Source organism: Tenrec ecaudatus, chromosome 10 (genome assembly GCF_050624435.1).
Source record: "Tenrec ecaudatus isolate mTenEca1 chromosome 10, mTenEca1.hap1, whole genome shotgun sequence".
In the NCBI taxonomy this organism is placed as follows: Eukaryota; Metazoa; Chordata; class Mammalia; order Afrosoricida; family Tenrecidae; genus Tenrec; species Tenrec ecaudatus.
The window spans coordinates 129,336,590-129,363,084 of record NC_134539.1 but is presented as its reverse complement, the minus strand read 5'-3'; positions in this window follow the sequence as shown (position 1 = coordinate 129,363,084).

Sequence of the window (26,495 nt, the reverse complement as noted above, 5' to 3'; positions counted from 1 at the left end):
ACCTAAAATAGAGTTAAAGAATTTCACAGAATCCATTTACTTCCCCCACATTTCACCCTCGGTGTGCAGATGGATCCACCTCTTTCCCTGATGCTAATTTCCCATCTGGGAGTCTAGGTTGACAGGAGGACTTGCCTCACCATTTCTGCCTTATGTCAGTCCAAGAACCAAATTCATATACCTATATATCCCAGAGAAAATGCTCTTAAAAATCCAAGCAAGAGAAAAGAAATCTGGGACTTTCTTTTTAAGCTTTTCCTTGTGAATTTGATGATGGTCCCGAGCAGATGATCAGGTTGACATGCAGCAATTCAGTGACATTTTGTTTCTTCTTGGCCATTTGCAACTCCTCATGGGTCCTCACTCATTTCCTGTTTCCATTGTTCCTTCTTCCCTAACCCCCTGAACCTGAACACTGTCTTTGGGTAAATGCTGTCTGTTGATTATAAATGGTTGTTTATTCTAAGATGTAGGTACACTAATATTATTGCCCCTTTCATCGACTTGCCTACTGTTGGGCTGACAATTGAGCCATGCGGGGTGGAGGGGGGTGTATTCAGTCCTCAACCTGAAATGTGATGAAAGGCTATAGTCTAACCAATAAACTTAGTCTCTCATGATTGTGAATTGTTCCACATTTTTCTTTCACTCTTACCGGGTAGGACCTTCTAATGTGATAGTGCAGTTGATCATGATAGCTGGGTACCATCGAGTTCTGGTCTTAGAGTCATGGAGACTGATGTATGTGTGGTTCAGTAACCCATTGGACTAATTGTGTCCGTGTTTCTTTAGATTTTTACCACTTTGTCTTTTTCTAGATAAGGAAAGACCTTAGATGAATGGTAACAGGCTTTTAAGGCCCCAGCCACTAGGTACCATAGTAGGATGTAAAAAATTGTCTTTGTAAACAATTTTATGCCAGGTGACATTGGTGTTTCTCTAGACTAAAGTCCTGATGCCCCAGCGCTACTGATTCATTCCTTCAAGGTGTTTGATTAAACACTTTATTCAAATTAAAGAAGACCGAACTCCTTACAACTGGACCAATAGCCAACATCATAATAAATGGAGAAAAGATTGTTTTCATAATTTGCCCTTGTCTGCTTTACCACATACAAGCTTATATTTTATCAAGGTGACTGCACATATACAAATATCCTCCTGATCTTGATTGGTGCATTTCCATGCCGCCCCACATCCTTGGTCACTCTGTGCGTCTATCCAAACCTTTACCTGTAGAGCACCACTATTGTAGGATTGTGTATATGACAGTATTTATCTTTCTTGCGTTTAAACATTGAAATCCCTCCAAGTGTTCCCCCTGTCTGTATTATCTATCTATCTATCTATCTATGTATTTATTTTCCAACTTTTCTCTCATTGTATGTTGGCTTATCTTTCACCCAAGATAATACTTGTCTCTCCCATAGCCCATGAATGCCCATCTCTGAAAGTTAAGCACACAAAAAAAGAGTAGCTCATCCCAACTATGAAAGACCTAAATTATCAAACTTCTGAGTGAGGAAAACATACACTGATTTTCAGTGAGGTAGATATATACAAATCTCGGGTGTTGTCTCAGTGTACAACCCCTCATGTATCTCCACATCCTTTAGTGTCTCAAGATATACGTTCAATAGATCTTCAATTCATTGTCTAGAGACAAGCAGTGAGGCAGGTAGCTGATTCTGGAACTGTTTTTAACTCTTCAATGAATTTCTTTGGTGAGTTCTCCGTTGAACCATTTCATCTCACTTTAAATTATTCCGAGGTTATTGTGAAGAGCAGCTCACTTCATTTTTGCTCACCATTCCTTAGTCTGAATGGGACTTCAGAGTCCTGAATAAGCTTATTTGGTCCTATTTTCCTCTCACATTCAACGGATTCTCTAGTAGTTTTCACTGATGTTACCTATCCTGGCTTTCCAGTGTATTATATACTTACCTGTGTATTTCTTCTATTACTTTAGTGCAACATTGTTAGAGAAATGATAATCTACTGTTAATCACAAAAACCAAACCCATTTCCCTGGAGTCAATTCTGACTCCCAGTGACCTTATATGACTGGTTAGAAGCACTGTTGTGGGCTTACCATACTGTAACTCTTTATGGAGTAGAAAACCTCACTTTTTATACAGAGTGGCTAGTTTGAACTTCTAACCTTGAGGTTATTAGCCTAATGTGCACCACCAGGATTCTGTGTACCTATATCTGTCAGCCATCTTACATCAGATAACAAGAAGAAAATAACTTTTAAATCTTGACTCATTGGTAAGGAATTACATTGAACTTTATATATGTGACTTTATGGTTGATTGATCCTTTCTCTGATTTTGAAGATGCCAAAAGCAAGAATAATAATTGTAAGTACCATTCACTTAAACAATAGATTTATTTGATTTAGCCATAAATGCTCTAATGATATCAGTAAGATTATTAATGTCAGCCCCAAAGATCTTTGCTGAAGACAAGCCCTTATATTTACATGTCACTCTAATCTAGTAAACAATCACTTGGTTACTGAGGCCCTCACCCTAGTCAAACGTAGTAAGAGTGTGTGGGTTCTGAAACAGGCTACATGACAGGCAAGACAGACTGAGATATAAGTGAGAGGCAATGCTTAAAGAATATGTGAGACACATGTTTGTCTTTTAAAATCCTCTTTCTAATGGAGGGAACTATTAAGGCAAAGGATATGCTCAAAACCAAACTCGCTGGCATTGAGTCGATTATAGTTGTAGAGACTCCATAGGCAAGAGTAGAGTTGTCCTTGTGGAGCTGTCAGATTGCAGTTCTTCACAGGAGGAGAAAGCCTCATCAATTCTCCCTTGCCCCCCACTGAGCGGCTGGTGGTTTCAAACTGGTGGCTCTGTGGTTAGCAGTCCAACACATTACCACTTTGATACCAGAGCTCATTAAAAGATACATGAGGCCTTATAAAGGAGAGTAGTTATGAGTCAGATGGAGAAACATGAGGAAACATGAGGTTTTCTATTCCTATAAAGAATTACACTCTTAGAATTCCACAAGGACAGTTCTTCCCTGTCTTATAGGGTTGTTATAGGTTGGCATTGACTTCATGCAGTGATTTTGGTGAGGTTATATAGGAGAGTGTTAGTCCATGTGGACTAGAGAACCAAATTCATAGACACTCATATGTGTAGAAGAAAGAGCTTTATATAAAAGATCAATTGTATATTGAGAAAACATCCCAACCCAGCCCAGATCAAGTCCATAAGTCCGATATTAGCCCATCTTTCCGATACCAACTATAAATTCTTCTGACTCATGAAACACATGCAATGATGCTGAATGCAGTTAGATCACAGGCCAGTGGGTGGGAAGTCTTGTGGACCCAGTGGCGGTGTAAACTCATGCTGGCAGGGATCTCTACGTGACTCCTCCAGCTCCAGGGCACTACCGTAGCTCCATGGGTCTTGTCAGCAGAAATGTCTCAGAGGGAGTGAGCATGTGTCCTTCCTCCAGGGAGCTATTTATCTCCTTAGCACCTCCAAATGAGGTCATCAAGCTGCGACCTGACAAGCTAAACTCCACCCCTTCACTCTTAATAGTCTTAAATTGACAATGGATTATATAACTCCCACAGAGAGCAAAAAAGTAATGCATTCACTTCCAAGAGATCACTCTTGTGATGAGCAAATAATTGGAGTAGCTGGAATATGTGAAGAAGAATGTGGCATCAGGATGGGAGGATCACTTATTAACAGCCCAAGATGTGCAGGTGACACAATGTTACTTGCTGAAAGTGAGGAAGACTTGAAGCTTATTGATGAAGATCAAGGACTGCAGCCTTCATTATGGATCATAACTCAAAGTAAAGAAGATCAAAATCCTCACAACTGGTTCAATAGCTAACATCATGATAAATGGAGTAAAGCTTAATACTATCAAGGATTTTGTCTTGTTTGGATCCACAATTAATGTTCATGGAAATAGCAGTCAAGACTGCTGTCTTGGCTAAATCTTCTGACCAAATTCTCTTCAAGGTGTTGAAAAGCAAAGATGTTCCTTTGAGGACAAAGGAGCATCTGACTCAAGTCATAATATTTCCAATCACATCATATACGTGTAAAATTTTGATATCAAGTAAGGAAGAGGGAAGAAGAAACCTTGCATTTGAGTTGTAGCCTTTTCAAAAAAAATTAAAAAAATGAAAGTCCCACGAACTGACCAAAGAACAAACAAATCTGTCTTGGAAAACCTGAATCCAAAGTGATCCTTTGAGGCAAACTTGATATTTAGTCTCACTTACATTGGACAAGTTGTCAGGAGAACTCAGTCCCTAGAGAAGGACATCATATTTGCAAAAATAGTGAGCAGGAAAACTGAGGAAGACCTTCAACAAGAGGAATCGACACAGTGGCTGCATCAATGGACTCAAACATAAGAACAATCGGGAGGCGTAATGTTTCCTTCAGTTGTACATAGGGTTGCTGTGAGTCAGAACTGACTAGACGGCGTCTGACGACAACTCTTGTGACTGGCTGTGTTGAGGATGTCGTTTGCTGGCTCAAGACGTTAAAAACAAAATGGCAAATTAGAACATTAAATCAAAGGCTCTTGCAGGCCTGGACTAGAGCAGTGCTAGTATTGAGGAGTGGATGGAGATGAGTTGGAGGCATGCTCAAGAATAGATCAAGATGATTCTATTACATTCAATAAGTAATGTAAAATATATACCTGTTCTGAGGAAACAAGGTCGATTCATTTAGGACATGGTGGGTCTACAGAACTTGTGAGGGTTTTCAGTTGTCATTATTGTGATTTAGAACACAACCCTGGTGAAGAGGTCTAAGAAGCCCTCATAGCACATTAGTTAAATGCTTGGCTGCTAATGGAGAGTTCATCAGGCTACTTCCATGAAGACTAAAAACAAACAAGCAAACAAAATCTCTCACAGCCATTGAGATAATTCAGACTCATACTGACTATGCTATGACGTGGTAAGGGACAAGGTGGCTGCATCTTTCTTCCTTGGGGTGGATAGGTGGGTTTGAAGCACTGACCCTGCAGTGAACAGTCCAATGCCTATGACCGTGGAACCTTGACGGTTACTGTGAATCAAAATTGACGAGGTCAATGGCTCTCAACCTGTGGGTCATGACCCCTTTGGGGAACGAATGACCCTTTCACAGGGGTCACCTGAGACCATCAGAACACACTTATTTCTGAGACACCCTTCTTCTATCCCTCTCCAGATGGGTTCGCCCACATGTAGATACGCCCACCTATGAGTACTGGATGTGAAAGCTGTTACCCACGCTACACCATGCTTCAAGACAAAACTTCATTTATTTGGATTAGAAATAAATATTTCACACTATGTAATTACATATTGTTCTTGTGATTCATCACTATGTTTTAATTATGTTCAATTTGTAACAATGAAAATACATCCTACCTATTAGATAATTACATGATGATTCATAACATTCACAAAATGACAGTGATGAAGTAGCAACGAAAATAATGTTACGGTTGGGGGTCCCCACCACGTGAGGAACTGTATTGAAGGGTTGTGGCACTCGGGAGGTTGAGAACCACTGGACTAGACAGTAACAGGTTTGGGGTTTGGGAGAACAGTCTGCATCCTGAATTCAAGAACCCGAGATCCCTGCTATATTTCCATTTTGAGCGACACATTTTAAGAAGTTCAATGTAATCCACTTCAGCAAACATGTGTTTATCAGATCTGTTACGTGCTGGACAGATCCCGGGCCCTGTGGTGTTTTTAGTATAATCACACATAGGATACACATTAAAAGAAGTAAGTGGAAGTCTGGAGAGGATAAAGAGGATTTAGCCTCGTTTGGAAAATATACAAAATTCTCCTCCTTACAGAAATTAGTCTTGTTTATGTTGAAACATTAAAAATGAAAAAGAATTAGCCAGAAAAATAAGAAGGGAATTCACTTGGGAATTCAAGAGGTTTAATATGATTTAAGTGTGGAAGAAATGTGATAAGCAAGATATTCCATGGTCAATGATAGCCACTGACAAGTAACAAATGACATAACAATATTAACACTATTTTAAAAATTCTTTGTATGCAGTAATGAAGATTTTTAGTACGAAAAATAGGTATATGGAGATGAGTGAAAGACAATCCATCTACTCTTCCCTTTTGTCATTTGTGTATAATTCATTTAGTGTATAATTGAGAAGGGTCAACGGTGCACCAGTGATGGTGGCTAGGACACTGACATAGAATAAGACTGAAATTGTCATATCGATCATGAAATTTGTAGTCTGGGACTTTTGCAGCACACTTGGCAAGGACTAATGATGTCAGTGGAGTTGGGCAAAGTGGAGATTGCAATCGGTATTGATGAGGCAGACGGAGTAGAGAGTCTGGAGTAAACCCCAGCATCAATTTCAACAGCCACGATGGAAGAAAGGAAGTAAAGAGAGAAGAACCGCAATGATTATGAAGGTGGCCAAAGAGGCACGATGGAACCCAGAATGATAGTGGGATGAAAGGAAGGGAAGGGAGCAAGCATTAGGGCGTGGCTAACAGCACCACTCCTGGTGGTAAGTCTTATGAGAGTAATAGCATCACTACTGGTGGTGAGTCTTATGAGAGCAACAGCCCCACTCCTGGTGATGAGTCTAATGAGAGAAGGCCTTTCCAACAACCAGGGCAACAAACCCACATGCACTATATTGCGGATCACAGTCAGAATTCAACAGTGTCTTGAGAAATGGAAATGTAATGAGATGCTAGCATCAGAAACTGGCCTGGAAACATTTTAAAGTGTAAAAAGGCTGGGCAAAATGATTAGCCTGAGGGACTGGACAGCTTAGCGTATGGACTCAAGAATGAGCTGACCCGAATATCAGCTGCGGCCAATGATTTTACCACACAACTGCATTAAAAAGGTGCTGTAAACTTGGCTCATACATGAGCATATACGGTATTCAAGAAGATTTGTTGGGAAGGGGAAGAGCTGTTTTATGGCTACATGAATATATGCATACTTGTATACATATATATTTTTTAGAAGAAAAATGTACCTTTAATGGCTGATGCGTCTACACAGGACAAGTGGCCACAGTGGCCATTTCAACTCATAGTTACACTCTCGATGCTAAAGTCCACCACTGGCTTGTCAAGTTTGTGGTATTGTAGTGGCTTGTGTGTTGCTGGGATGCCGTAGGCTATGTGGCTGTTAATTCAAATACGAGCAGGGTCATCCAAAGTGAGCCGGAGCTTGCAGACTATGAAGAAGGAACAGGCTGTGCATTTTGGAGGAATTAGCTGCTGTAAACCCATGGATGAGATCAAAGCATTGTTATATACTGAAGTCTTAACGAATAGAAGCAGACCATTGCTAGAGATAGTGCCGGAAAATGAACCTATGACACTCAAAATACGACCGTGCCCTCTCAAAGTAGAGTCGACCACAATGACAAGAATCAGGGAAAGCCTGTGTGAATAAAGCCTTTGAGACCTTCACTTGCTGAAGGGCACAGCTCCAAATGAGCAGAAACAGGTACAAGATTCTATTAAGAATCCGAACTTGGGATGTATGAATCATGGATATAGAAAATTAGAAGTCGCCAAAAAAGAATGCATACAGATCAATATCCCAGGCATTAGTGGACTGAAATGGACTGCTCTGGGTCATTTTGAATCAGAAGCTCCTAAGATTTACTATGTGGTAATGAGACAATCAGGAGTGAGGGTGTTGCATTCATCTCCAACAGGGGCATTTCAACATCTATCTTAAAGTACAATGCTCTCCAGCCTAGCTATGTACGTCCAAGGAAATCCACTCAAGACAAGTATCGTTCAAATTTATTCACTGACCACAAAATCCAGTGATGAAGAAATTGAAGAATTGTGCCTATGTCTTTAGTTGGAAATCGAGCAAACGTATAGGCAAAATTAATGGGAAATTATTGTAGATTGGAATCCAAAACTAAGGGGAAAAGGAAGATACTGTCGCTGGAAAATACGGTCCTGGTAGTAGAAATGAAACTAGAGATCACATGATAGAATTTTGCAAGGACAATGACTTCATCATTGCAAATGTCTATTTTCAGCAAAACAAATGGTGATTCTACGCATGGACTTCTACAACGGGACTGCACTGAAGTCAAATTGAGTATATCTGTGGAAAGAGACGAGGAGCTTAATAGCAGCAGCTAAAACCAAGCCAGCGGATGGCTGGAATAAACTGCCACTTGCTCACATGTGTGTTCAGAGGTATCCCAACTTTCCTTCTACATTTTACGTTTTCTAGTTTGAAGTAAGCTTACCTTGTAGGAAACAGAACTGTACTTTGACATTGTCCTAAAGTAAAGTTAGCGACGCCTCTCCGATTGATCATCACGTTCAGAACACTAGCTGACTGGGTGCACTGCTGCCCGTACACTCGTCTACAGAAGGTACTTCTCCTCGGTAAAGAAAGTTGAAAGGTCAAGGCGTAGAATTAAGAGCGAAACAGGTACTATCAGGCTGCTTTTCTAGGTCCTCACTGAGTACTCATGATTCTTCCATTTTTGTTTTTCACGAAATCCCCATTGAAATTGCCTTGTTTTGAAGGTTTGAGCCATGCCTCCTTGTTTGCTTGCAATTTCTATTCAAGGTAAAAAGTGTTAAAGCTAAATTCCTACCAATTTACACACACACACACACACCACCACCACCACCCCTCGCCTAACACAGGGCCAGAGAGTAAAGGAAAGAGCTGGTGGGGCGAGGTTGAGAGGATGGGAGGCAACTTGTCTTCCTTCATTAAGCTATTAAGATACGATCATTCCTGATGAACATGCTCGTTACTATATTTATGAGAAATGTGCGCTCACACAGAGTATGTATGTGTTCTTCATTACTGCTCTGCTGACTGTGAGACAGAAGCAATGCAACTTCAACTCTAAGTTTATGCTAGTCTCCATGATTGGCCCTCCCGCCATTACTACGGCCTCTGGTAGTGAAACACAGGTGAAGGTCATGAAGGGAGATATTAAGAGAGGGGAACAGCTTGCACACTGGCTTTCTCTGTTGCTTTAATTGTAAGTGGGGACAAACAAAACCCCACAAAATAAACTTTTGGAAGGACTCTATTAGCTCTCACTCATTGAGGTTTGCATGCGTAGCAGTTACATCCAGTGAATTTACATTATTTTGTTTTTAAACTTCCAGTTAATTGAAATGCTGTGTGGATGCATATGTGCATGTTTGTATTGCAAGGGTTAACTTAGTAAAGCTGGTCATAGGTGGTTGTAAGCAATACTTAACAGTTCAAGTCAAGGTGCTGGAGAGGATCATGATAGTGTGTAGCTGTGCTGATTTGCAAGAATGGTTTCAAATTGTCGGTGACTGATAAGTGATTCTTACAGAAACGGCTGCTTTGTAATAATGGGAAATGTTAAGCACTAAATAATTTGAAGGCAGGTCATATTTTAAAATGGGAAACAAATGCCACCGACATTAGTGCCAGGACTCTGGCTTACAGCTTTCTGTTTATGCTTGCTACTCTCAGCTTTACAAAAACCCTGGGCGGTTGGCAACATTATTTTTTTTTATGAGATGAATTCCCTGAAGGCTTGGTTACTTAAATATGTATTTTTCAATTCAGTTTCCCAATGGGCAGGCAGGGGGAAGGAATAGTTGACTTTTGTTATGAACTCTGACATGATCAGATTCAAAGTTTTATCATTTTGCCTCCCAGTGATGCAAAGTTATCAATATGCTTTTCAGGGCCAGGAGGGAAAATATGCACAAGGACTATAAAAGTGAAATCCATAATTCAGAATCAATGCTGATGCTAATGCCTACTTTTAAACTCCCTTCCCTTACGTATAATATGATACTTTTGACACCCATAAAAATTATAATCTTGATTGAAAGGCAAATGAAGGTCGAGCATATTAGTGAGATAAGCAGAAGGAAATAAAAGGAAATAGAGGAAAGAACTAGGAGGTAAAGGACATTGAGCTATAAACACAGGCACATACATATGTATATTTATTTTTATATAATAATAGGGACATTGATCTATGTACATATATGTTAGGTATTAAAATAGCAGATGGACATTGGGCCTTTAGTCAAGTCCTCCCCTAATGCAAGAACACTTTGTTCTAATAACTTGGCATTCTATGATGCTCACCTTCCTGATAGAATTGCTGAAGACAAAATGGTAGTATAAGCAAGTGTGGTGGAGAAAGCTGATGGTGCCCGGCTATCAAAGATAAAGCATCTGGTGTCTTGAAGGCTTGAAGATAAGCACGTGGCCATCAGGAACAATAATGGAGGTAGCAATACCATGAGGGTAGAGTGAAGGTTGGGGGAGCAAAGGGAAATTGATTGCAATGATCGACATATTAACCACCTACCCACAGTGACGAACAACAGAAATATGGTTGAAGGGAGACAGCGGGTGCTGTAAGATATGAAAATAACAATCATTTATAATTTATCAAGGGTTCATGAGGGTGAGAGGGTGGTAGAGGGAGGTAAACAAAACAAAACAAAACCCCCCCCAAACAAATGAGGAGCTGATACCAAAGGCTCAAGTAGAAACAAAATGTTTGAAAAGGATGATGGCAACATAAGTACAAGTGTGCTTGACACAATGGATGCACGGATTGTTAGAGGAGCCGTATGAGGCCCCAATAACATGATTGAAAAACAATTACAATATTGGAAAACCACAGGTGTAGTTTGACCCTGTCTTACAGGGTCTCTGAGTTGGTATAAACTTGATGACAGCGAGTTTGCGTGAGCATGGACAAGACAATAAAGGATAGAGTTCCTCATCAAAAGGTTTTGTCTGAGATATGCCGACTAAATGATAAATAAGTACAGTTTTCTTAGGCTTAAGGGAGGTAGCTATGAAGCTTAGCTTGTGTTGCCTCATCCTCAGATATTTTGATAGCTGATCATTCCTATCATCTCTCTCTCACATTCTAATAGTTGTTCACTTGTTGCCATTTGGTTGCCTGTGACACATAGAAAACCTGCATGATAGAGTGGAACTGTCCTCACAGATTTCTGAGACCAAATTTTTATGGGAGTAGAAAGCCTCCTCTTTCTCCCAAGGGATGGCTGGTGGTTTTGAACTGCCAAGCTTTCGATTAGCAGCCCAACACACAACACACTACGCTACCAGTATTTTCCAGGCACAGTTTTTTTGTCTCCACAGGTATTAACCCATTTCATCATCATAAAAACTCCGCTTTCGTAGTTTCAGGTGAATGAAGGGCATCTCTAGATTTCCATGTGCAGCATCTTAGTGCAGTTTTTCTCTCCTCCCTAACCTTTTCTGCCTCCGTTTACGGAGGAGTCTTTAAGAGCTGATTGCATTCCTGTTAATCACTGTGGCAGAGTGCTATTTGTTCCTGGAGTTTTGACACACCAGGTCTGCATTAATTAAGGTGAGGAACTCATAATTCGCTACATTTTTAGGATGACTATTTTGCCAAGTTTTACTTTTTAAATTATTCTTCAGTTTAAATATAGGGAACTTAGTTTATCAGAACATATTTAACCAATGATTAAAAAGTCATTTTTATTTGGTACTCTCTAATCATGGTTTTTATTAAAAAGGCAACTTTTTACACATTAATCCAAGACCTAACGACCCTGCTCCATTAATACCCTAGCCTTTTTCCCTCAGAGACAATTAGTATCCTGATTTGAGTATATATCATCCCTTATTAAGGGCATTCCAAAAGTTCATGAAAATGGAATTAAGAAATAATAGAAATTTCCCACAAACCACTTGATATTCCCTCATGTATATCTTAAAGCTTTTATATGCATATATAGTAAATATGCTTTGGCATATTTTGAAATGTTACATAAATGATACCACACCACTCTTATTTTTTTTCAAACTTTTTTCACTGAAATAGTTTCTGGAGTTCTCAACGTTTACCCACAGTGCAAACACTTGCTAATTGCTGAAAAGTAAAGATGAATATACTTATTCATTTATTGAAAAGTTATATCATTAGTAAATATCTTCCTTTTAAATGGTACAGCTTATCTTCTTAAAACTATGAATGTCTACAATAAGGCAAGTCTCTTCTTTTCCTTGAGAGAGTCTTGGTGATTCTTAGCTTTTTACTCCCTATATACACATTATGATTAGCTTGCTGTGTTAGAGAAACAAATTCACGGACAATCTCATATGTTTACAAAAGAGGTTTATATACAGGAGCAGTTGAATATTGAGAAAACATCCCAGCCAAGTCCAGATCAAGTCCATAAGCCTGCTATTAGCCTATATGTCCAGTACCAATCTATAAAGTCCTCTTCAGACTCATGAAATGCATGTAACGATGCTGAATGCAAAAGATCACAGGCCAATGGGTGTGAATTCTTGTGGATCCAGTGGCAATGTAAGCATCTCATCACTGACAGGGGTCTCCACGTGGTTTCCCCAGCTCAGGGCACTAGTAGAGTTCCATGTGTTTTGTCAATAGAACGTCTCCCAGGGAGTGAGTGAAGAGAGAGAGGGTTGTCTCCTGCCCCCAAGGAGTAAAACAGGAGTTTCCAGGTTTATCAGAAGGCCGTTCCCACACAGAGGCCTCATTGGTTATATCTTGATTGACAGGCCAGACTTCGCCCCTTCACTCGTAATCCTTTCAAATCGACACCAGATTATGTAACTACCACAATCACCAAATTTCTTTAAATGAAATAAAAACCAGTAGAATTTTAACCTAAATATCCTTGCACTTAGACTAAATTCAGATTGTTTAGAGTATATATATAATCTTGTTTCCTCAACCACAAAAAAATATATACTTCTCTCAATGTATTTAGGATTTCTTGATGGCAAAGTTTTATCAAACCATTTGAAAGTAAAGGAGCAGGATAAAAGAGGAAGGCTGTTGGCAGGATGGATTGACACCATGGCTGTAACAATGAGCTCCACCATCAGAGCAATTGTGAGGATGGAGGACTGGACAGCGTTTCATTCTCTTGTGCAGAGTCACTATGACAGAGAACCTACTGAACTGTCAAATAAACACTTAAATCAAAGGCACAATTGGTTATTATACAATGAAATAAAATAGTTCTTGTCAACTGAAATATCAAAGCAAATAACTTAGAAACCATATAGATGCATTTTCATAGCCATATATACTTGTAAAACACACTTTATTGTACCCTCAACTTTACTAAGAGGCTCTTAATAGGCATAAACACTCACTTTTAACCAATATGAGTTCAGATTACTCAATTATTACAGAAGACAAAAATTTAAAAATTGCAAAAATGATGTTAAGCAAGGTCAGGAGGCAGTAATTTAAAAGAAACCCTCAAAATAAGTGCAAAAAAAGTGTTAATGAGGAAATAAAATGTTTGTCCTTGTAAGATTCACAAATCAAAAGCTTGAATTGATACTTTTTGATTGCTCCATCATTCTGACTCAGAGGTCACATCGACTCATTGTTTTCCATGTTTTTTCCTGACACTTCTACCTTTGTTCATATCCCAAGGTGTTGGTTTATTCCTGTCGGAACCCCCTTTGTCTTATAACCCCCATTTCTCTGTTCTTGCTTCCCATTGCACTTTAATTGTGCCCTCCACTTCCTTTCCAAGAATGCCACGGTGTCACTTTGAGGTCCAAATTCCCAGTAGGACAAACCGCACATTTTAAATGACTTTGCAAATTCAGAGTTTTGAAACCTGTCTCTGGCCTGAAGATGCCATTTCTCTGCCGTGCACGTTCCTACTGCCAGCTCCAAGCCTTCCATCACTCGTCAATTCTTCTCACTCTCCGGGTCCTCAACATCCTGAGAAGGTCAGTTATTGATTCTTCTTCTTTTTCCCTTTTAATCTGTTAGGAAACCTTTTCTTTTTTTAAAACTCACCAGCCTAAAGACTTAAGTCGATCATTTCAATGATTCCCTTGCCAGTATTTTCAGATGAAACATATTGCCCTTCTTGATGGAGCCCCAGTGGCCTAGTGGGTTAGGAGTTGGCCTGCCAACCAGACTGTCAGCAGTTTGAATCCACCAGTCACTCCCTGCTGGAAAGATAAGGCTCTCTGCTCCCATGAGTGCTTTCAGATGTGGAACCCCTAGCAAGTATTGTAGTCTCTCTTACAGAGTCTCTATGGGTCATAAGTGACTGAATGGCGATGGCTTTGGCTTGATTCTTCTCAAAGGGATCCTGCTGGTGGAGTGGGAAAAACACTGGTCAGTGATCTAAATCCACCAGCTGTTCTGCAGAGAAAGATGATGTTTTCTGTCCCCGTAAAGATTTACACTGTCAGAAACCCCATGAAGCAGTACTACTCGATCCTGTAGGCTCACTGAATTGGGATCAACTCAATGACAGTGGATTTGGTTTGGTCATTCTCAAATACTTCTAAACCATCAATATCAAATTTTAATTCTGTATCAATCTGCCTGTTGTACTTATATTCACGTTGCCTTGAATGCCCAGAAGGACAACAAAAATCATGCACATGGAACTTGCTTGCACTAAAGAGTCATTGCCTTCAACACTGGATAAGTCTTAACATGGTCTAAAGTTCTACCCTATGTTTCTATTTCACCCCCTTTCAAAATAGTGGCTACTGGAATTTTGTCTGGGTAGTTCAATACTCTAATGTCACCTCTCTGCTCTAAACAGATGAACTATTACCCATTTCCCCAAGAGAAAGCGTACACTCCATGGAAACATCTCCAGCTTCCCCTGACATTTCAACTTGCATACTGACTCTTGTCTTGCTCCCGCCTCTCAGAACAGAAGAGGTCGCTTTTCTGTTCCTTCTCTAAACCAAATGGTTCTCCAACATCGTGTGCATCAGCTCAGCAGCACCCCCTGTGCTTGAGTACAAGGGGCCCCATAAGTCAGAGGAAAACTGGTCCATAGGGTGGCCTAGTGTTTGATTGATTGATTGATTTTAAGTGAGCCCTTTCTTCTTCTTCTTCTTCTTCTTCTTCTTCTTCTTCTTCTTCTTCTTCTTCTTCTTCTTCTTCTTCTTCTTCTTCTTCTGTTTTGTTGGCATACAATCCAAATATTATATAATTCAATAATTCTATCATATAAAAAATTGTACAATCATTACATTACCACAATCAATTTTAGAACATTTTCCCCTGACTAAATCATCTTTAAAATGAGTTGTGTAATGACATTCAGGTCTAGGGCTTCCTCCCCCTCCTGCATTTATATTTATGCCCCCAATCCTCTCACCCTCCCACCCACCCCCTTACATTCCGACAAACCATTACATCAATTTTTCATCTCTATTCATTCACTCCTTTGCTTCATAAACTGGTAAATCCAACAGAAACAATAAAAAATAATAATAATAACAATATCGTGGTAAGGATAAAGCAATAGGAACATAAAGATAAAAATATAAACCGTGAGTAAAAAAGAAAAGGCTACCATCAATACTTAATGAGCCAGGAAGAAATTTTCTTACGGAATATGTCAGCGATCCTTGCACCTAGAACACATTCAGGCCAAGTCTAGAGCAGTGGTTCTCAATCTGTGCATTGCAACCCATTTGGGGGCCAAACAACCCTTTCACAGGGGTCACCCAATTCATAACAGTAGTAAAATCGTGGTTATGAAGTAGCAACAAAATTAATTTTATGGTTGGGCTCACCACAACATGAGGAACACTATTAAAGGGTCTCAGCATGAGGAAGGTTGAGAACCACTGGTCTAGAGGGAGGTCAACTGACCCAGTAGTGATCCAGCATAATCGGGATTACAATGATCTATGTTTGATAGTAAGATTGTCCCAGACCTTTGCCTACGGCTAGAGGGGATCAGCTAGCAGTTTAATCAGGCTAATACTCTGTAGATTGTTTGGGGCTCCCACAGCCTTCCACAAACTGGGTGGTCACAATTTTACCTCTGATACTTTCCCCTTTGCCATATTTGAATTTTGTTATTGTCATTTCTGTGCTTCTTCCATATGGACTTAGTTGACACCTTGCTTAGATGGCTGCTTGTTTGCATACAAGCCTTTAAGACCCCAGACACTATTCTGATGGACAGCTGGGCACCATCTGCTCTCTTCACCACACTTTGCTATAGCACCCCTATCTTCAGTGATCATTTCAGGAATATTGAGCAGGGTCATGCTCTTGGAACCAACTATTCTTGGATTGGGGCCAGTGCCAAGTGGGAGCCCAGATTCCATCTGCCTGTCCATGGCATATGCACGACCGAGGTTCACTTTGGTAATCATCTCATGACAAAATCAAACTCCCCGAGAACCAACCACGCCAGCAGCAGGACCAGCACCAGCAACAAATCAACCAGCAAGCAACAGACCAATCAAACAAACAAAGAAAAAACACAACAAAGTAACAGACTAAAGGCAGGAAAACAAAAACCCATATAAATAACAAAAGCGAAACATTGTCAGTCATCCCCCTGGAGTAAAGGACAATTGCCCAGATGGTGTCAGTTTTCCCCATGCCACAACACTCTGGACACTGTTGGCTAAAGGGGTCTATGTGAGTCCAGATCTACTTTGAGCTGCAACCCCTGAGTTCTGCCCCACACAGTTCAATCTCCCAATAGAATGAGTTCTGTTTATCCCAAGCCTGGGGCTTAGTGCCAGAGGAAACTTCCCAGATCAATTCCTCCAAGTGTAGATCTCTGCCCAACAGATCAAAACCTGCCATGTCACTTTGAGGCATCAAACACATAATGATTCTGGGTCCCCTTCCATGGGATACCCCCCCCCCCCGAGTCGGGGTCCCCCTGGGGGTTCAATGACTGCCTCCTCCACAGTCCCAGGCCGGCCACTCTATTTTCTCTCCCATCGGAATACCGCAGTCCTCAGTCAAAGCTACAGGAAACCTCAAGGCAGGGCTTCCTTCCTTCAGCCCGACCTCTATCCCATGTACTTCTGGTGTAGCCATGCTGCCTATAAGGTCATGTCCATAGTCATCATGCTGTTTAATCCATGGCATGTTTGAACCAGAGTTGGTTAGAAACAGATTCATAGAGTCTACCCAGGAACTTAACATCTGGTCTATTGTCCCCTCAGGCTCCCTGAAAGCATTGTTTAGCACCTCTTCCCAATGTGAGTTCACTTATCCCCATCTCCCACCATACTCACGAACAGAACTGTCAGCCTCCTCCAAAACTGATGCTCCCTTCCCCTGTTCTTAGCTTGATTTCCAGGCCAGGATCTCTCCCATGCCTATGAGCACCCCCTTGGTTTGCCCAGCTTTGTCCAGATGTTGTATAGTCTCAAGCAGATGGTCATCCCCCATTTCCTGCCTCTGGAGGGAGTGACCCCAGACATTGTGAGATTTCTTTCTTCATGCTGGCTCCCGTGAACTGTGCAAAAAGGAGGGAATGTGTTCTTCATAGCTGCTAGGTAGCCATCTCTCCTTTTGTTCAGGGACTGGTTCCTAAAATTTGCTTAATTTGCGTTCCTTTTTATAGTAGATGCATACATTCTGGCTGAATGTGGACTGTGCTTCTATGAACATAGGAGGGCATACATCCACTCATGTGGTGCCTCTCAGTGCTTTAGGGTACATGCCTAATAGGGGTTTTCTGGATCATCTGGGATTCCCATCATTTCCCACAGTGGCTGTCTGTATTTACAAGTCCACCAAAAAGGTAGATGAGTTCTAGTCTCTCCACCTCCTCTCCATCATTTGCTGTTTTTGGTTGGTTTAAAATTGGGGCTTGCCTTGTTGGTATAAAGTGGTAATTTGCAGCTCCCTGATGGTTAGTGACCATGAGCACTTTTTCCTGTGTTTATAGCTATTTGTACATCATTTTTGGTGACCTGCCTGCTCATGTATATTTCCCATTTCTTAATTGGGCCTCATGGTTTTTTTTAAAGGAGCTGTTGTAGAGTTCTGTATATTTTCATAATTCGTCCTTTGTCCTATGTGTCCTTGGTAAGAGTTTTTCCCCTTTGGCTATCTGTGGGCTATCATTTTTCTCTCCTGAGAGTCTTTTGATGTGCTTAAGTGATGTAATTTCAGCATGTCCAAGTCATCTATCTTGTGTTCTGCTGTGTGTGCTCCTCCAATATGCTTGGTAGTCTATGTAGACCCTGCAATAGGACTCCTTAAGTTGATCTCATTTCTCATTTGATGATCGGGAGAACTTTGGGGTTTACATTTAGTACTTTAATCCATTTTGAGTTCCTTTTTATACATGGGGACAGGTATGGGTCTTTTTACATTCTTATACATATAGAAAGCCAGATTGTCCAACACCATTTGTTGAAGAGGCTCACTTTCTCCCATTGGATCTCTCTAGGGCCTTTGTCTAAGATTAGGTGGATATGGGCTGATGATTTATGTCTGGGTTTTCTGTTCTGATCCATTGGTCTATGTATCTCTCATTGTACAAGTACCAGACTGTTTTGACTACTGTTGCTTTGTGGTAGGTTCTTAGGTCAGGCAGTGCTAGGCCTCCTGCTTGGTTCCTCTTTTTAATAAGTTCTTTGTTTCTCATAGGTCTTTTGCTTGTCCATATGAAATTAATAATTAATATTTATATCTCTTTAAATATTTTAGTTGGGACTTGAATGGGTATTGCATTGTATCTATAAAGTGTGCTAGGTAGTATTGTCATTTTCAGAATGTTAAGTCTGCCTATCCATGAGCATGGGATAGGCTTCCATTTATGTATGTCCCTTTTAGTATTTTTTTTAGTAGCATTCTAAAAACGTTCTCTATGTACTTTATTTTTTTCTTTAGTGAAGTTTATTCCTAAGTATTTCATCCTTTGTGTGTGTTATAAATGGTCTTGATTTCACAATGTCTCTTTTGTAGCTCTCTTCACCGGCATACAGGAATCTGGTTGATTTCTGGTTATTAACTTTGTGTCCTGCTACCTTGCTGAATTCCTTGATTGTTTCAAGCAAGATTTTTGTGGAGGCTTTTAATTTAGTTTATGTTTAGGCTCATAAGGTAATTGATTTTAGTGTGTGGACTGGTAAATGAACACGTTATTGGTAACATGTATAAACAATTGGATTAGTTTAACCATGATGGAGGAGGTGGGAGGGAACTCTCTGATGTAAGAAACTCTCTGATGTAACTTGAGGATAAACTGAATTAAACTTTACCGAAGGTTTATTTAATATAAAATCTGGTGGGTCTTTTTTTCAGCCTTCATATTGCTACAGATTTTATGACTTATCTACTCACTTTCTCTTGAAAGACCGTTAAAACTTTGTTTTCAACATTACTGATAATTCTCCTGCCTTGGTCCCCCTGCTGACTGCCACTCCTCTGACGAATCTCTTTGTGAGTCATCTAATGTGGTGTCATGCGTCCCTGTCCCACTTCATATTGTGCAAACTCTTCTTGATTTTCAACCGTTACCACTATACCGAAGTCTCATAAACCAGAGGGGATCTGTCTCTTTCCTTTCAGCCCATCAGGAGGATTAATATGGTTTCCTTAATTGGCTTCTCTCAGGTGGAGGGAAATTACTTGCGGAAATATAAGAGGAAAGGGAAAGGAGCCCAGCTTTCTGGAAAGATGAGCTCTTTCTTCTCTTCTGCTCAGAATGAGATGAGGGAGAATGTATCAAATAATAATTATAGAATATAAGAGCATGCATTTATTATTAAACTTCCTGAGCCATGAGAGTGCTTCAACTATGTGGAAACAACAATTGGCAGCTGGGAGAACAATGGCCTCATCTCTGGGTCCTGAGATGCAATGAGTAGGAGAAACTATCCAACTTCATTGTTTGGAGGAAAGTGGCATCAGGGCACACTAGGTTGAAGTGAGGTTTAGGAAAGGGAGGGGACCTTTGAAGAGGAGGGTGAGGCTACAAGGTTAGTGATCAAAGGGTGAGAGTTACAAATATCTCAGTGGAGGAGTTTGGGAAGGAAAGGTAGTTTAGATGGGCAATGGCCATATAAAGGAGAGATGGAGATGAGAACTGGGAGAATTTAGGATAGAATAGATGTCAAAAGACATACTTGATGAAAACAATTTGGGTAGACTGAGACAAAATGATAATACTTTCAGGGTTGGTTTTCTTCTTCATTAGGAATAGTACTAGATTCCTAGTATTAGCAATCTGCTATATGTATAACTAAACTGAATGGCCCAAATAAGCTGCTTTTACAGCCTTCACACAGAACACACTGTAAATGTTCCTTTATTGCCACCCTTGTGTTTAGGCTTGGTTTTCTAGACAAACAAATTCACTGACACTCATCTCTATATAAGAAAGAGCTTTATATTAACAAACAACTTTACATCAAAAAGGCACACCAGCGCCGTCCAATCCAAATCCCTAAGTCCAGTCCTAGTTCACGAGTCCATCTTCAAACGCAAGTAGCCACATGCTGCGGAGGGCGAATGGTGAATTAGGAAGCATAAAGATCACAGGCCAGTGTTTTCAGAGGTGCAGGGAACCAACGTTGGTGGAAACATGGCAGGGTGCCAATAGCTCTCATTGATGGTAGCAGAGTCCCAGCAATCAGGAAGGTCAAGGGGCAGAGGGAGGGATCATCTCTGTTTGTCTTGCTCTGATACAAAAGAGTTATTCAAGACATTCAGGAGGTACACCGGACTGTGACTGGATTAACAGGTTTGACTCCACTCCTAGCCGGAATTAGGTAGCTAACATAATCCCTAACTCCCAAAACCCTTTTCTACAGCATGAAATTGTCTGTTGTTTTTATACCTTATTTCCATGGAAAGAAAAAAAATAGTGAGTTATGAAAATAAAGGTGACATGGACTTCATATCAGACTAGAAATGATATTCAAAGTTTTAATAGTACATATATATAATTTATATTATAAATGACCACTTGTTTCATCTCCCATTGTACCTAAGGTCATCCCTAAGACAATAAACTACAATGGGCTATAGATTCACTGCCATAAAGTAGATTTTGATTCAGGGTAACCCTATATCTAGGATTTCCAAGACCTTAAAACTTTACAGGAGCATACAGCCCCTTCTTTCTCCTGTGGAGAAGCTGGTGAGTTTGAACCTCTGTTCTGTGGCTAGCATCCCAACACCTAAATATGTTCCAAAAAATGTTCACAGCACCCATTGTTTCCAGGCTCCCTCTACAGAAGGAGAAAGGCTCATGACCAGGGCTCATTTCATTTACCCACATTCATGGAACATATTTATTTATGGAACATGAAAATCTGCATGCTTTCCCTCCCCACCCCAGTTCAAGGAATTCTCCAAATTCAATGTGATGTGATATTTGATTGAAGATATTAGCTAGTCTATAAAGCTATCATGTTTGACGGGTCTACATTTTCACATACTCATTAAAATAATTATGCGAAGGCCAAAGTATTAAAAACTTGATTAACTATAGGGAAGCTGCATTAATGTGATATCAGTGCATGATTTAGCACAGCTTGTGAAAAGTTAAGGAATAAAGCACTTGGACATAGAAAGGATGACAAAGCCCAATGAGCTGAATGGACACATTTCCAGCAAAGTCAACCAGTCAGAAGAGCTTTGTTTTCTCCTGTAGAGTGTTATGAGCCACTTGTCCTTTCCTGCTTGCCAGTGAATTATTTCATTCGTGCGCCCCCACCCCACCCCGCCCCTGCCTTCCAGTCCTCTTTTTCGTCCCAATTTCCCCAACTCTTTCTATTCTTAATGCTGACTTTCAGCTTGAGTGGTGGACCGTGTCAGATATATTTCAATGACAAATTTTGATAAAATTCAAAAGTTTCAGTTAGAGTCAGCTAAGTATCTGTTCCCACTTGCTGCGGTGCAATGGAGAGTGAAAGGGTGGATTGTGAATCAGAGAGATGAGTTTCAATGCCATCTTTGGCCTTCTGGAACTGTGTGATATTGACAAACTATTGAATCTCCCAGAATCTCAAATATTGAACTTCCTTTCAGTACATGGATAATGTGTACTTTGAAGTGTTACTGGAAGGATACAAATGAATCATTGTAGGTAAAACATGTTGTACAGTTTCCAAACTGTGCTCCAAAGATAATTATTCTAGATCATTTATAAAAGCCTTTCCCTTGTGTGGAAAACACAGAAGTTAGGTAAATAAATGTTACATTGTTCAGTTCCCTCTATTCAAAATACAGTGACGCTCAAGGGACAGGGAGCCCTTTAGTTTAAAATAGATTTTTGAAGAAATAAAAACAAACAAAAAGAACCACAATAAATGAATTTTAAAAGTAAATGATTTATGTTAAACTGAATAATGTAGAAAGCAAGTATTAGAGATGATGTATCAATTTGACCTTCTATAGTAAAATATTTCTCTGTTCATTTTCTCTCTTAGGTATGTACAAACAGTTTGTTATGATTTAATCAATATTTATAGAATTGCTTTAATCATGTCTTATTTTGTTAGAAATGAACGTGTTTGGCATAACTGAGTTCTTTGGTGTCTCCCCGACTGAGAGAGCACATTCCAAGAATGTTTCAGGACCTGTCCACAGAACCTATTGTTGTGAGATTCCCTTGGGATGTGAAAGAGGTTTATGATCAGGTAGATTTGTAGGTCATCCTTTTTCATATTACTTTTATAAAGCTACACCATGCACAGTAGCATAGCAATAACTAAAAATTCTCCATTAAAGTAACATTTAAATTGTATGTAAGCCAACATTGTTTAAATATGCCTGACCCTAGAATATACCTCACACTCTTCCTTTTAAAAAATGTAATACTTATAGCATGAAAGTTAGTGCTCCACAGAAAATAATTTCAGAAATGCTGAGGTAACAAACTAATAATGTGGCATTTGTTCTTCTGCTAGGTAAATAATTATCATTTAGCCAAAGGGATATTTGATGACTATCTATCTTATAGACGTTAGCACACTCTATAGAGAAGAAAAGAAAGGTCTCAGAGCCAGTTAGCCTGCACATGTATGTGTGGCTCATGAGCCTGGCACTGACCATCATAAATGCTGGGCATGGTCATGCCACAACACCAGCAAACGGCGTCACAGTACGTAAATTGCGATGCAAGGAAGGAAAGGTTGATATCTTTGAAAATGCTGCATTGGCATCCCAGCACCTTTTCCTTTTCTCACCTCTAAGATATAAATTACTCAAATGCAAGTGCAAGTTGAAGCAGAAGAAAATTCAAACAAGTCCATGAGAAGTAAAGCATGACATGGGGTCATAAACACATGAACTTAAAGACGAACCCAAGAACAGACAGACCAGATCAGTTATGGGAAGACATCAAGAAATCACTTCATAAGAAGAAAGCAAAGGGGCATTAAAAAAGCAAAGCAGGGAAAGAACAAGTTGGTGTCAGAGGAAACTTTTAAACTTGTTCTTAAAGATGGAGTAACTAAACCAAATGAAAGAAATTCTGAAGGAAAAAACAAACAAACAAACCCAAAACTTGAAGAGATCTTAAAGGGAGATGTGTGAAGACAGCCTTGTATTAGAGTGGACTGTGCAAAGACCTGGAGTCTGAAAACCAGCGAGGAATATCCTCAGCTTTGCTGCAGCTGAAAGAGCTGAAGAGAAAGCCCAAGCCGCCAGTTGTAATAGAAATGACCCTATAAGCAAAATGTTTAAGGGTACAGGAAGGGTCAAAGGAAGATGAAACAAACACATGGTCAGTTTACCAAAAAGGACTGGCTGACCTTCAAAAACGTTAGGCGCTAGCATCTGATCCAGAACAGCTGGTCTTGAGGGAAGAAGGTGAAACTGCACGGAGGGCATTGGTGCAGAGGCAGGCTGCAGGAGAATTGAGGAACCATCAATTGAGATGTTTCCACAAATGGATGATACATTTGAAGCACCCACTCATCGACATTACATAATTTGGAAACCACCTGCTCAGCTGACAGAGAGATCCGTAGTTGTGTGCATTCCCAAGAATGACGGCCCAAAAAAATGCAGAAATGACTGCCAGTATAATTAGCATCATGTAAATGAAAACTATTGCTGAAGAAAACAAAAACATTAGCAGCAGGGACACACCCTAAATCAAGGTAGATTCAGAAGATGTATAATGAAGAATATTACTGCTGGCATTTGATGGATCTTGGCTAAAATCAGAAAAAAAACAGAAAGATGAGTACTTGTGTTTTACTGACAATGCAAAGGCAATCCACTTAGTGGATGAAAGTTATGGATAACAAGAGTAAGTGGAATTCCAGAATATTTACTTGTGTTGTGTAGATCTTGGACCTGAAGTAAGAAGCAGTTGACCAAATGCAGCAAGGCGATACTGTATGGATTAAAATAGGACTTACATGTCAGGTTTATTCACCTTACTCGTTTCTGCTGAGGGAAGGTAAGTGTGCACTTGGTGAAGGGAAGGCAAATAGAGTAAGAGGGAGGTCTGCAAAAACCGAGAGAACCAGAGCTAGACATTTGGAGGTTTTCAAGAGTTAAAAGCAACAGAGGCAAATACTGTTGCAGCCACAATCATGCAATGGTGATGATGTACATGTAGGCTGGAGATATGCGGAAAAGAGAGTGGAATTATACTCAAGAATACATAGGGATTTGATAGGGGATATTAAAATGTGTGTGTGTGTGTGTGTGTGTGTGTGTAGCAAGAATTAAACATACAACTTTCCTCTAATTCTTAAATGCTTCCTCCCCCCGTACCAACCCTCTCTATCATGATCCAAATTCTACCTTACAAATCCAGGTAGACCAGAGAGGATGTACACTGGTACAGATAAGAGCTGGAAACCCAGGGAATCCAGGATAGATGATCTGTTCAGGACCAGTGGTGAAAGGGACAATACTGGGAGTGTGGAGGGAAGATGGGGTACATAATAAAGATTATAAAGATCTACATATAACCTCCTCACTGGGGAACAGACAGCAGAAAAGTGGGCGAAGGGAGACATCAGACAGTGTAAGACATGACACAATAATAATAATTTATAAATTATCAAGGGTTCGTGAGAGATACGTGAGAGGGGAGGGAGGCGGCGAAATGAGGAGCTGATACTAAGGGCTTCAGTGGAGAGAAAATATTTTGTGAATTATGAGGGCAACGAATGTACAATGTACTTGACACAATGGACGTATGTATGGATTGTGATAAGAGCTGTATGAGCCCCAATTAAGTGATTTTAAAAAATGGTTGTATCTGTACAATGTAAATGTAGCCTCAATAAAGTTGATTTAAAAATATATGTGTGTGTGAACTTTTGCTGCAAATATACTATGAATGTGCAGGAGGAAGTTACAAAACCTTCACAGATATAACCAAATACCTCTTGGGAATGAGTTGCTTGCTGGGTCTCAGGGAACTCAGTGGACACCAACGTCGATTGGCAGAGCACACACAGTTCATAACAATGCTCTACATGCGACTTTGTTGTGTCGCGACTGGGTTCTCCAAAGCTCATGAACAACCATCAAAGTGCAACCATTGGTTTCTCTCTCCCTGTTGGTGGAGAAAAGAACGATTAAAATCCAAAGTGCCATGTAAGCATTTAGCCCAAAGGACTAAGGGACCGCACAAACATCAGCCTCGCCAAGCTTGAGACCAGAAGAAAAGACGGGGTCTGCTTACCACCACCAACTTCCCGAAAAGGATCACACGACAAGATCCTGCGGAGAGTTGGAGCAAAAGGTGGAGCAAAACCGAAAGATCAGGCTAACTGGCTGTAGAGACTGCTGGATAGAAACCCTCAAGACTAGGACCCTTGTCACCTGGGAGGTCTAAAAGGGCCTCACTCCCACGTTAGAATAAACACCCACTTAAGATAAAAAGTCATCTTTTATGGAAGGACAAAGTTTACAGGTTAGGATGGAAACCAGAAACACAAGCAGGAAGTAGAATAAGTGGTGGTACATTAAGGTATTACAATGGATGTGTTGGCACAAAATGTGCAAGAACTGATAAATAGAAAATGATGGTATACTCTGCAAATGTTCACTTAATTCACACACAAAAAAAGAGATACTACCTACTTGAAGCTAATGGATTGATGTTGTATATCATGTGGGGATAAACTTATGAAAAGATAAAGGCCCAATGAGATTGCCAAGGACAAATGTTTTAAACATGTTTGGTAAAGATGTCATCTATAATCTATGACAACTTCTGATAACATCATTTTGAGGACTTCGGTGCATTGGCCTAGACGACTTTCAATTGCCTTATAAGCATGTGAATGCTGGACAATGAATAAGGAAGAAAGATGATTTGATGACTTTAAATTAGAGTTTCAGTTAAGAATACTGAAATTACCATGGCCGGCCCCAAACTACAGCAACCACCAGAAATCTGCTCGAAGTGGAGCCAGAATGCTCCTGAGAGAAAACAATGGTGAGGTTTCCTCTCATATGCTTTGGAAGTGTTACCAGGAGGGACTACTTTCTGGTTCAGGATGTCATGCTTGGTGAAGGATCAGCAAAGGACGCAGACCCTCAACAAGATGGACTGACACCATGGCCGTGCCAATGAGCTCAAGCAGAAACACTGTGAGAACCGGGCAGGACCAGGCAGCATCCCATGCTGTGTGGCTCACTAACCAGCAATGTCTTCACTGTGTCTTACAGGTTACGGTTTTTATACTGCTCGATCCAATTCATTGCCA